A 12,931-nucleotide genomic window follows, 5' to 3' on the forward strand; every position below is an offset into this window, starting at 1 on the left:
AGATGCTATTTTCAGGCCTATTTTTCATGAAGTTGCCGGGGAGGAGTTGAGCTGTTGACTTTGGGCACTAAACATTTTTTTCTTGTATCTAACTATGGAGTTTGGCTTCCTCTCTTCTGTTGTCCTCTAGTTTTTTTTTTTTTACTATCCATTTATCCAAGCTTTAGCTTAAACTGTAGTGTTGTTAAGTACCACATTGCTTGATTCTGTGTTACGTGCTTTAGGCTAACTACACTGGGAATGGTGCTACTGTATATAAAAACAAATCGCAAATAATTTTAGATTTAGATTTTAGGATTATAACTGCAAAGTCGGGCAGCACAGAGAGTAGTGCTGTCTGGTCCCAGCCCTATTGTGTCTGTGTAGTTCTCCCCATACCACAGTCCATAGACATGCAATTAGGCTAACACCCAATCATCTATTTTATATACCCACATGCCTGATGCAGAGTTGTGGAGCCAATCCCACAAGCTACGAGTGCAAGGCAGCAAATAGCCCAGAATGGTTTGCCAACCATTCACACCTAAAGACAATCTAGCAACTCCACTTTGCCTTAGCATGTGTTTGGATTGTGGAGGGAAACCGGGGAACCCAGGGGAAACCCCAAGATGACACGAGAAAAACATGCAAACTCCATACATCAGAGTGCCCATACATTCTGCCTACCCCACTGCCTCCAACACCTGTGGTGTCCTTCCGGCCTGCTCGCCCTTTAGCCCGCGACGTCTTCCCTATATGCCCTGCTGCCAGATCACTGCTTGTCCTGCCATTTGAAGCAGCACCAGCAACTGCCTGCTGTCACCTGCCTGCCCCCTGCTTTGAGACTCAAATATTAAAATTGGGAAAGTGTGAATTGGGACTTCGCCATCTTCCTCATTTGTCTTCCTCTGCCAGCTCCTAGATGATGGGCTCCTCCTCTGAGTCTGGTTCCTCCCAAGGTTTCTTCTTTCTAGGGAGTTTTTCCTTGCCACTGTCACCTCTGGCTTGTGTACTGGGGGCTTTGGATGGGGATAATGTAAAGCGCTTTGAGAAAATGTAATGTTGTAAAAATGCACAATACAAATAAAATTGAATTGAACTGAAAAATTTAATTGAGGCAACAGTGCTAACCACTGTGCAACCATTAGGCTAATCTGTGTTTGTAAACTTTCCATAGTGTGTGAATGTGAACTTGTATGTGTGACTGGTATCCCTTGCAGACTGCCCCCCTGCCTTGGTCCTCATTCTCCCTGGGATTGGCTCCAAGCCCATCCTACAATTTGTTCCAGAATAAGCAGCTGGAAAATTGATGTATAACCGGACCCTACAGTAAACCACATTATGATGGCGGGGCTGCCATGATTTGCACTTATTATGACATGCAACTAATGAGGTCCCAGATAAAAACTGACAATCTGCAATACTGTTGAAATTATTCTGTATTTTCTAGATGACCCTTTAAAACTAATGTTCACTGAGGTAATTTCAGGACCTGTGGTTCTTATGACTAATAAAACTTATTTTGTTCTTTTCCATAGCGATCCGATCCACATTTAGTGCATCTTCTAACCCTGTATCCTGGTCAGGGTGGCCTGGATCCCATCCCAGGCAGCACAGAACACAAGTCTTGGGTCGACCCTAGATAGAATGCCAGTCCGTCACATATCGTACACAAATCGGGAAATCTAGTGACCTACTGTAGCTGGGGGCTTTGGGTGGGGATAATATAAGGCGCTTTGAGACAGCAGGAGTAGAAAAAACACTCTGCAAGTTTCCCCATATAATAATTTATAAGTTATATTATAATTTATAATAATTTATATTTCAATCTGATCAATTAATAACTATAGCTATTTTGAAAATAAATATTATATTAAAACTGGGGGCGGTATGGTGGTGCAGTGGTTAGCACTGTTGCCTCACACCTCTGGGACTGGGGTTTGAGTCTCTGCCACAGCTCCATGTGTGTGGAGTTTGCATCTTCTCCTTGAGTTGTTATGGGTTTTCCCCCAGGTACTCTGAATTCCTCCCACAGTCCAAAAACACGCTGAGATGAACTGGAGTTACTAAATGCCTGTATGTGTGAGCGTGCCCTGCGATGGGCTGGCACCCCATCCTGAGATGTTCACTGCCTTGTGCTTTCCACGAGAGGTTCTGGATCCCCAGCAACCTTGAATAGGATAAGAGGGTACAGAGGATGGATGGAAGAAACATACCTGTTATTTACTATATCAAATATGGCAAATGAGTAGCAAGATACTTAGGTACCATTAGTTTTATCTTAATTTACTATCACTATAAGTTTTCAAATTACATTTGGAAAGGAGATCTGACCAGATACACAAACAAAATGTTAAACAAATGGAGGACACATAAAACGTACAGTATATACAGTGACTAAAGAAAGTATTGACCATGACACACCGAATGCATGACAGTAATGTTACTGGTATCCGGTTCAGAGTATCATCCTGTCTTCCCCTGCCGCATGTGCATGCCGATAGGCTCCACCCCCTGGTTGGAATCTTTTATTTATTCAGCTTAATTTTGTTACATAGTAGCCATCACAGCTTTGAGTTTATGTCACCCTGACTGCTCATGTTTTGAACATTTATATATTATAATTTTGTCTATCCCTACATGCAAACTTGGAATAAACTGTCAAAATATGTATTGTGAGTGCTGGTGGACAAATTTTCAGTTCTTATTTGCTCTGTTTAAGCTTGTTGGGCTATTCTAGAATACTGAAGTTCTTGTGTTGTTTGTTTTGCATTTTGAGTTAAATCCATGTTATAGTGCAGATTTCTTGCGAACTAAAACAGAATGTATTTAGGATCCGGTTCATGCTGGAAAAGCATCATGCAGTACACTTGACAGCAGTGATGCTGTTACCTGCCAACGGGCTCCGTTTGATTCCTGCTAAACGTAGTACTTCTTTATCAGGCCAAAGAGCTCAACTTCAGCATAGCCGAAAAACAAATTACTATACAACCTTTCACGGGGTGCCACATGGCTTCTGGCAAACGTCAGGGGTGTTATCACAAGCAACCTGGTCCTGAAATAGACCATGTGGCTGGAGCTGAATACAAGCAGCGTACAGACAGGGTCGAGTTACATTGCAGCTCAGCATTAGAACAGCTAAGTCGTGTCACCTAAGTGATTGTTGGTGCCAGACACGGTGGCTGCAGCATCTTAGAAACTGGGAACCTCCTGGGATTTTCACATGCTACAGTTTACAGAGAATTGTGCAATTAAAACACACCAAAAATACACCTTGTTAACTGAGAGAGGTCAGAGGAGACCGAACAGCAAATACGCAAAATGGCAAAATGCAAAAAAACAGCCACGCACAACAGCTTGCAGAAAGGCATCTCGTACAGCAATAACGAAGGCAGTACACAACTATTCAGAAAAATATCATTTAAAACATTTTTTTTGTCATTTTTTTAGTCATATAAATCCATCCATCATATCATCCATCCTTTCACTTACCTTGGACAAGGTCCCCTGCCTGAGGCCAACCCCAAGGAGAACAGGCAATAAGGGGCATGGTGTAATCTCGTGGTAAATTCTTTTCAAATGGTTATTGCCGACATGCATCATATCACAAAGCACTCATCATCTCAAGGTGGTTTTAGGAATATGTCCATAAGTGCATTTTGCTCCAGTGAATGCACAGTGCCCAGATCTCAACCCAGTAGAGTGCCTTTCAAAAGTGGGAGATTCATAGCATAAATTGAACTGTGTAATAAAGATTGCATTAACCAGAATCTATAAAGAATGTTTCCAGTACCTTGCTGAATCTAAGCCTTGAAGATGTGTAGGTCTGCCTAATACAATGACCACTATCCCATTCTAATCACATTTTCAATAATATACACCTAGTGGGTCTATACCTTTGGTTCCAAAGCCGTTATTATAATGCTTCTTGTACTAGTTTTTTGAAAAGTAAAGCTTTTGAAATCTACATAATTTTTAAAATCTTGCTTATGAATTGCTTCACCAAAATGTAGCAATAATCATTGCTAAACAGTCTTCATGTTTTATTGAATTTCCTTTTACGACATAATTCAAGTACAATGAAAACTGTACATGTGCGGACTGTACCTCAGGCAGATAGTGAGTCCGCCTTCACTCATCTTCTGTCTCTAGATGGACCCGAGGCTGATGTCCTTTGAATTCGGTTGGCAATACATTTTGTTTAGATTCTGCTGTGGTAGACTGTAAGACAAGATCAGAGCAATGGCAATTAAACTGGTCAATTCAAATATGAAGTAATAATTTTTAAAAAGTCAGTAATATATAATACTGGTGTGTAGTAACAAAGCCGCCTGTCCAGTACAGGGTCGTGTTGAATCTGTAGTCTCACCTGGACAGCACAGTGAATAAAGGAAAAGGACAAAATGGATGGGATGCCAGTGTATTGTAGAGTATATAGAAGTATAAAATATACAGAAGTATTTTAATTACCAAATATGTGTATGATTGATCTGTTTATAGATATTTTTTTTTTATTTTGATCCATTTTTGATACATTCTAATAGAAATAATGCTTCAATAAAATGCATTATCGCTAAATCACTTAACTTTTCTTCCTATTAGTTTTTAAAGCATTTTCTATGTATATTTTAAAGAGATCAATGGTATATGAATGAGGTTGTTGCCTGGCAGTACCTGTTTAACATTGATTAAATACCTTATAATCTCATCTGAAAGAGCAGCCCAACCCGCAGCTATATGCCATTTCGTCTGTGTGTATGCTACAGATATAGTGGAACTATGATAAATAAAACAGGAGAAGTGACCAGAGGCATTCACAAGCCTGAATGGAAGTAGGCAGATGTTGTGTATTTTATTTCACTGAGTCTGTGATTTCAGAAGTAAGGTATTCAACTATGCCACTGACATATATCCTGCACTTCCAGGCCCTGTTTAGTTTCGGTTAGAGCTCCATTTTCAGCCACAAGACTTTACATCATACTAATGAATCAATGTGGTCTGAAAGCAGGTGTTTCAGTTTATTTGTCCAACCCCTGTATATACGTCTTATGCTAATAATCATGATTGTAGCTATTGGATAATCTACTGACCTTACTTTGGATAATTTGGACTCAGTGTAGCTTTCAGTTAACCAAGTGACACACATGCTTTGTGTGACATGAAGCTGAAAAATTAGGCTTTACGAAGATCATTGTCGTGAGCCAGAGGCAAACTGTAATCAGTTTCAGATTTTTCCACTAATTTTGAATGAATAATTAAACATTTTATCATATTTTATACAAATGTTATTAAATGATTTATTTGACATTTAAATAATACTATATCAATAGCATGTATCAATAATATTATATTATTTATTTATACTTAGGGTTTTTATGTATTTTGTAATTTGGCTTGTGTACAAATTTCTGTTCATTACACTGTTATGCTAGCAAAACTCAATTAGTACGAGGAACATTTCCTTACTGTGAGACAAACTGGCACACCCTCAGAGAGGAGAAAGTACATACATGGATTCGAGTACATAAGCCTTCCAATTTCCTGAACTAATTATGTTTAAAATTATCCTTTGTTTAGCTTTAGGAATATTTTTGTTAGCTTTCATGTGCAAATCCTCTTTATAGGTTAACTGATAAATAAAATAAAAGGCTTTTTAACAGACTGAAAGAAAAAGCTAAATTATTAATACAGCCGTAATTAACACTCTTTGAATATCAGAGCGAGTTTATATTAAGTATGATTATTTCACTTGGATAATAATAATTGAACTGTATACGTGCTGTAGAAATTCTTACTGTCATGGTATTAATACCATAGTTATATTTCCTGTTGCTCTGGAATTGATGCATAAATTCAAAATTGCATCCTCACTTAAAATATGTAGCCATATCTAACATCCTCCTGCAGTCATAAATATACGATCAGTGTTAAATACTAAAGTAATATTACTGCTGCAACCACTTAAATTCAAGCAGGGGATTTTAATACAGTTGGCTATGAAATGCTTCTCTTCTGTGCTAAGTTTGTAAGCTGTACTCAGTACTCAAAATTACAAATATTTATTCCTTTCTGACAAGCATAAAATTATTTATAAACCTATAAATAAACAAACTTATGATTTTGTAGTTCACAGAAAAAGGCTCCGCATGAAGCCTACCAACAGGGTAGATTGAATGAAATGCATATTTTTGTCTCAGCTGTCAAAATTATTTCTTTCCATGTTAAATACTTAACAATACAAAATAACTGCAGGCAACTTAGTGTAATACGCTGATGTCAGTCCCGCACAGCACAAAGACCAAACTCATAACACTGATGCACATTATGGGTGGAAAAACAAATGTCCTTGGAGACATAATAATGATGATTTATTATCCATCCATCCATCCATCCATCCATTTTCCAAACCGCTTATCCAACTGGGTCGCGGGGGGTCCGGAGCCTATCCCGGAAGCAATGGGCACGAGGCAGGGAACAACCCAGGATGGGGGGCCAGCCCATCGCAGGGCACACTCACGCATCAGTCACTCACACATGCACACCTATGGGCAATTTAGCAAGTCCAATTAGCCTTTTTGGACTGTGGGGGGAAACCGGAGTACCCGGAGGAAACCCCATGACGACATGGGGAGAACATGCAAACTCCACACACATGTGACCCAGGCGGAGACTCGAACCTGGGTCCCAGAGGTGTGAGGCAACAGTGCTACCCAATGCACCACCATGCCGCCCCCTGATTTATTATTATTTATAATAATAATAATAATAATAACAACATGTTTTTTTTTTTGTGAAGTAAATTCTAATGCGTTAATGTTGTTAAATAATTACCCCCCTAGAAATCCAGTCTATATCCATATATAGCCTTTGTACTTATATATTTAACTATGAAATATCTGTAGCTACTGAAAGCGTTTAGTTATTATATTTCACATTATATACGGCATCCAGCCATATGCTCTGCGATCCCTAATGACTCTGCCCAGGACAAGCTGTAGGATGATAGATGGGTATTACATATGATTCAAGGAATTACTCTGAGAAAAGTAATTCCCTGTTCATGAGGGTATTGCCTCATTTTGTAACACTCTAATATCCATAAATACTAACCAGTTGTGCCGCCATTTGGACCATTTTCTTGTAAATCAAATTTCTCTTCACCTGATTTTATGAGACAGCCCAGGGTAAATATTGATCTATTTGATTTATTATTAATGCATATACAGAACACCTGGCATGGCATTAACTGCTGTGAGGCTTGCATGCAGCTCGGCCATGGAAGCCCATGGCATGAAGGTCCCAGGGCACAGTTTTTATTTGCTGGACTTAATGCCAGAGAAAGTTTGGAAGTCTGCAGTAGTCAACAAAGTACTGGCGACTCTTACACTCTATGTGCCTCCACACTAGGTTCCTTTAGGTCAGGGGTGTCAAACTCCAGTCCTGGGGGCGCGGAGCCCTGCACATTTTGGGGTTTCCCCTCATTTAACACACCTCAATCAACTCCTTGTGCTAATTACCACACAGCTCTTGAGCTGAATCGTTTATGGTGAAACAGGGAAAAAGCTAAGCTACGCAGGGCTCTGCCCCCCCCCCCTCCCCAGGACCGGAGTTTGACACCCCTGCTTTAAGTGATCTGAGTTTCTATTGTTCCTAAACTCTTCAGCTTTGCAATAATTCCACCTATAATTGGCTGTAGAATATCTAGTAGGGAAGAAATTTCAGACTTATTGCAAAGGCATTTGCAAATCAAGACATTTTAGACAATTTTATGCTGTTGTGGGAACAGTTTGGGGGAGACACTTTGGGGTTCCAGCATGACTGTGCCCCAGTGGACAAAGCAAAGAACATGAAGACATGGTTGGGTGAGTTTGGTGTGGAAGAACTTGACTGGCCCACACAACGCCCTGACCTCAAGCCCAACAAATACCCTTGGAATGAACTACAATGGACAAATCCTCTTCTGAATGAATGGCCAAAAGAATCCCACAGACACACTTCAAAATCTTGTGGAAAGCCTTCCCAGAAGAGTGGTAGCTGTTATAGCTGCAAAGGGGGGGACCCAACTCCATATTGATGCTTATACTGTAGATTTAGAATGGGATGTCATAAAAGTTCCTGTAGGTGTAATGGCCAGGTGTCCCAATACTCTTGTTCATATAATGTATAATTAACATATGAGTAACGAAGGAAACTCTATAATTGTATTTACTCAACCTGTGCAACAGCGGGACCAGCTAAGCTCCAATAAACTCACTGATGTTGTACCTGATAAAATGCATTCCCGACCTGGCCCTGAGCCAATAAATCCCTTAGCGGGAATCAGGTGTTCAGCAGGCCACCGCTTCACTTAAGGTGGAGTTTGATCATCTATAATACTCTTAAGTGCCGTCGAGTCAGTTGACATTTGGCAACTATATATAAAGCATTCCTCTAGAACTATTCATCTTCTATCCAGTTCTCCACATTCATAACTGAATAGCTGGACTAGGGCTGCACGACACTGAAAAAATATCAAGAAGCATGATTTTTTTTTTGTGATGAATATTGCAGTACATATAAAGCAAAAAGGAGTTCAAAATTTACCCAAAATGCACTGTAGCGAAACAGAACTTATTATCTATCAAAAGAGTCCGTCAAATAAGTTGGTGGTGTTAACACGAGTCACTTGCTGTTGCTCAATATTATCTCTATGGAAGGCAAACAATTTCCATATGATGAAAGGCAAATGGCTTTTAGTGACCAGTTCTCATTCACTTTCTCTTGCCCAGTCATTTTCTTAAATCTCTCAGAAACGTGTCTATGAGTGATTTAATCAACTCAGAGAGCACATGCACATTTTTTTACATATACTAAATAATCTTGAAAAGGAACAATCATTAAAATTGCAAAGCTTTTTGTTTCCTATGACAGAGTTAAAATGTTTTAGTGAAACCATCATATATCATATATCATCAGTACTGCATGATGTATAATTACACACATCGTCCAGCCCTAAACTCATCCGATAACTATGCTTTGTCAAGATGGAGAACTATGTGGAATGTTACCGTAAGAAGTTGTTTTTGTATCGTGATTTTTAGGATCGTATAGGATGAAAGATTTGTAGGTTCTGGGCTGATCCTATTTTTCGCATTTGTGATGTTTTTCTTGTCTCTGTCTGGGAATGTATGCTAATATGTATGTGCTTGTCCTTGGGCTTCATGGTGGGATAAGCGACTACATAATTACATAGGAGTCCTCTAAATCACAGCAGGGTGTTAGATTCCAGGATATAGCCCCGGCGTCCTGTAGGGGTTAGGGTCAGCTCAGAGCTTCCTTCTTCTCTTCACTCGCCCTCCTCATGGCCTCATTATTACAGTAAGTGCAGGTTGAGAGCCTAAAAGGGACTAGAGCTGGGTGGCTTTATTAACCGCCCGCTGTGGCCAATTTGCTTTGCCCAGCACTGCTATCTGTGGCCGGGAAGTCGCCCACACCCCTGCCACCATGCCGTTACAATTCACTACCATTATCTTCTCATTTGTTCTTTCTAGTTTTTTTTTTGATTTCCAATTAGGATAGTGGTTTATGATTCCATGTGACACGTAAAATCTGCATATACAGTATATTGAGATTCCATACCACTCCATAAATATGCTTAATTGCAGTTACCAAACTGCCTGTAGGTGTGAGTGAATGGAGAGTGAGCCCTGTGATGGATTGGTGCCCCATCCTATGTTGTTCCCAGTCTTGTGCCTGTAGTCTCTGGGATTGGTTCCAGATTCCCAGTGACCGTGAATAGGAAGAGCGGTTGCAAAAAAAATGGATGAAGAGCAAATTTACACTCAGTCTACCCAGGGCCACAGACAGCAGTGCTGGGCAAACCAAATTGGCCACAGTGGGCCCTAAAATAATTGGATTGGTTTGGAGTGGGGGCCCAGTATGATATTCTTTCATGGGGCCCTAAAGACCTAGCTGCGCCTCTGAGTCCACAGAATATACAGTATTTATGTGGACTTAATGAGTTTTGGAGACAACGAAAGTTCTTTGATGGATTCCATGAGGACTGAGTGAGTTTTGGTTCCCAGTATTATAACACAGGATGAAGAAACCTGACTTGTCGTCATTGGTGGGCTCATCTCATAAAGAGCAAAAATGGACCGACTGAATTTACAAAGCTCCCCCGGCAGCAGAGGAAGATGGTCGTCTTGCCGGAGAGACAAGGCGTTCCATGCGCTTACCTGGATGGGTCGCAGTTTGAGGCCATGCTGTGGGCGACGTCTCAGCACCACACCAGCCCCGATCCGCCACAGGTCTGACCCTATTAGGTCTCCGATGCTTTCGACTCTTCCGGAGATGTGGTTTCCGAAGGCCTTCCCCCATCCCCTTCATGGTGAGTGCAGCCTTCCCGTGGCCAGCAGAACGACTCTTGTGGAGAGAAGGAGGTTGTTATGCCTGTTTAGACCGAGCTGTCGTCAAGTATTTTAAGGTGGCTGGAGTGCCAATCCCACCACCAACCCCCAAAAAATTTCCCTACAAGTTGGAGGACCGCTTGCATGGCCGGATGCAGTTTAACGTCATACCCAGGACATTTGATTCACTTGATGTTACCAGTTCCGATTATTGTTGCAGAGGCTTTTAATAAATGTCCACTCATATTCAATGGGAATGTAAATATTGTCCCAGGGGCTGTGGTAGGCAAAAAAATGTAACAAAAAAAAAAGAAAAAAAGACTTAACACATTCCATTTGTAGTGTTGGTAACATCCGTAATTTGATATATCGTAATTATATTTTATTTTTCTTGGTTATTGCCATCCATTTACACAGTTCTTTTTTCAAAGAATTAAAGCTTAAATTGTTAAATGTGCATTTACCAGCTTAAAGTACAAGGTATTCATACTTTTCTCTTTGTTTGCTTTTTTTGTGGAATGATACTACAGACAATCTGCAGTGGTTCAGGTCCTTTCTATGCAAAAGACAGCAAACAAACCCAATATTATGTAAGCTTCGTATTAAGCTGATACTTCCATGCATACCCGTCACAGGGACGTTACCTGGGCTGATTCTGTGCCAAACACAACATCAGTACCTTCTGCCCTTTTTGATGGATTTGTGTTTGAGTGATGCACATTCTCTCGCATTGCAGCCACTAAAGTTGGTAACTCTTGTTGTCCTTTTCATGAAACCTTCACTGCAAAGTTCATTAGCATGACAGATACTGGTATTTTTTATCTTGAAATCTGTCAGCATGTATGGTGGTCACTGGCACTGAACACATTGTTTGCCTCGTTAAGGAAATTCCCCCCCAAGGAAAGGCTCCTAATGCTTATGAAAACTGAATATTTACATTTTTGCCGTATTATTATTTTGAATACTATATCAATATTAAAGCTTTTGTTATGCAGTAATATATGTAATTGTGTCAGTCTGAAGTGGCACTCTAATTTCATTACTTATTATTTAAATGCCCCACAACTGACAAGCTCTAATTGCCCTGTTTATTTGGAGGAATAATAGGGTCAAATTATTCATTTTTATCCTTCCATCTTTCATTCTAGTAACAACACATGGTTTTGCCGGATGATTGTTATTGGTGTTGCATTCTAACATAGCATATAAAGCACAACTTCTAAAATGAGACCTGGTTATATTTTATGAAAGCAAACAAGTTTTAGTGAACTTTGATTCCTTTCAATATGCTCCCATAATATATTAAAAAGGTACATCAGTTGCCTGGTACCATAATAACCAAGGACTCACAATTTAAGTTTGTTGATTCAGATTGTTAAAGTTGTTAGTTTATGTTCAATGATTCATGGTGCTGTCATATGTTGATAGAAGTAAAAAGTACAGGTTAAATGGTTCACTTTTACATGTACAGTATAGTGCTGTAACGGTTCAGCATACTGAAAATCGGTGGGTGCCTTACCATTAGTTGTATGGATCTAAATACTAAATTTTTGCATTATATTTGAAATTAAGTTTATATGTTGCATGAATACAATAAAATTGCAAAACGTACTGCTATCGAGCTAAATAAATAATAATGAACTAACAAGATATGTCGGTTGTGCCATCGAACTAAATGCACATGAATTCCTAATAAAAACATACTTTTTGTAAAAGTAGCTTATTGATGCAAACTTGCTGCAGCAGTAACGATGAACTTGAAAGACAGAAGCAAAGGGAAGGGGATACCCTGAACAGGAAGCCAGAAAGAGAAGCACAGGGAAGGGGATACCCTGAAGAGGAAGCCAGAAAGAGAAGCAAAAGGAAGGGGATACTCTGAACAGGAAGCCAGAAAGAGAAGCAAAAGGAAGGGGATACTCTGAACAGGAAGCCAGAAAGAGAAGCAAAGGGAAGGGGATACCCTGAACAGGAAGCCAGAAAGAGAAGCAAAAGGAAGGGGATACTCTGAACAGGAAGCCAGAAAGAGAAGCAAAGGGAAGGGGATACCCTGAACAGGAAGCCAGAAAGAGAAGCAAAGGGAAGGGGATACTCTGAACAGGAAGCCAGAAAGAGAAGCACAGGGAAGGGGATAGCCTGAACAGGAAGCCAGAAAGAGAAGCACAGGGAAGGGGATACTCTGAACAGGAAGCCAGAAAGAGAAGTAAAAGGAAGGGGATACCCTGAACAGGAAGACAGAAAGAGAAGCAAAGGGAAGGGGATACTCTGAACAGGAAGCCAGAAAGAGAAGCAAAGGGAAGGGGATACTCTGAACAGGAAGCCAGAAAGAGAAGCAAAGAGAAGGGGATACTCTGAACAGGAAGCCAGAAAGAGAAGCACAGGGAAGGGGATACCCTGAACAGGAAGCCAGAAAGAGAAGCAAAGGGAAGGGGATACTCTGAACAGGAAGCCAGAAAGAGAAGCACAGGGAAGGGGATACCCTGAACAGGAAGCCAGAAAGAGAAGCAAAGGGAAGGGGATACTCTGAACAGGAAGCCAGAAAGAGAAGCACAGGGAAGGGGATACTC

The sequence above is a fragment of the Brienomyrus brachyistius genome, chromosome 3, assembly GCF_023856365.1.
Source record: "Brienomyrus brachyistius isolate T26 chromosome 3, BBRACH_0.4, whole genome shotgun sequence".
Classification (NCBI taxonomy): Eukaryota; Metazoa; Chordata; class Actinopteri; order Osteoglossiformes; family Mormyridae; genus Brienomyrus; species Brienomyrus brachyistius.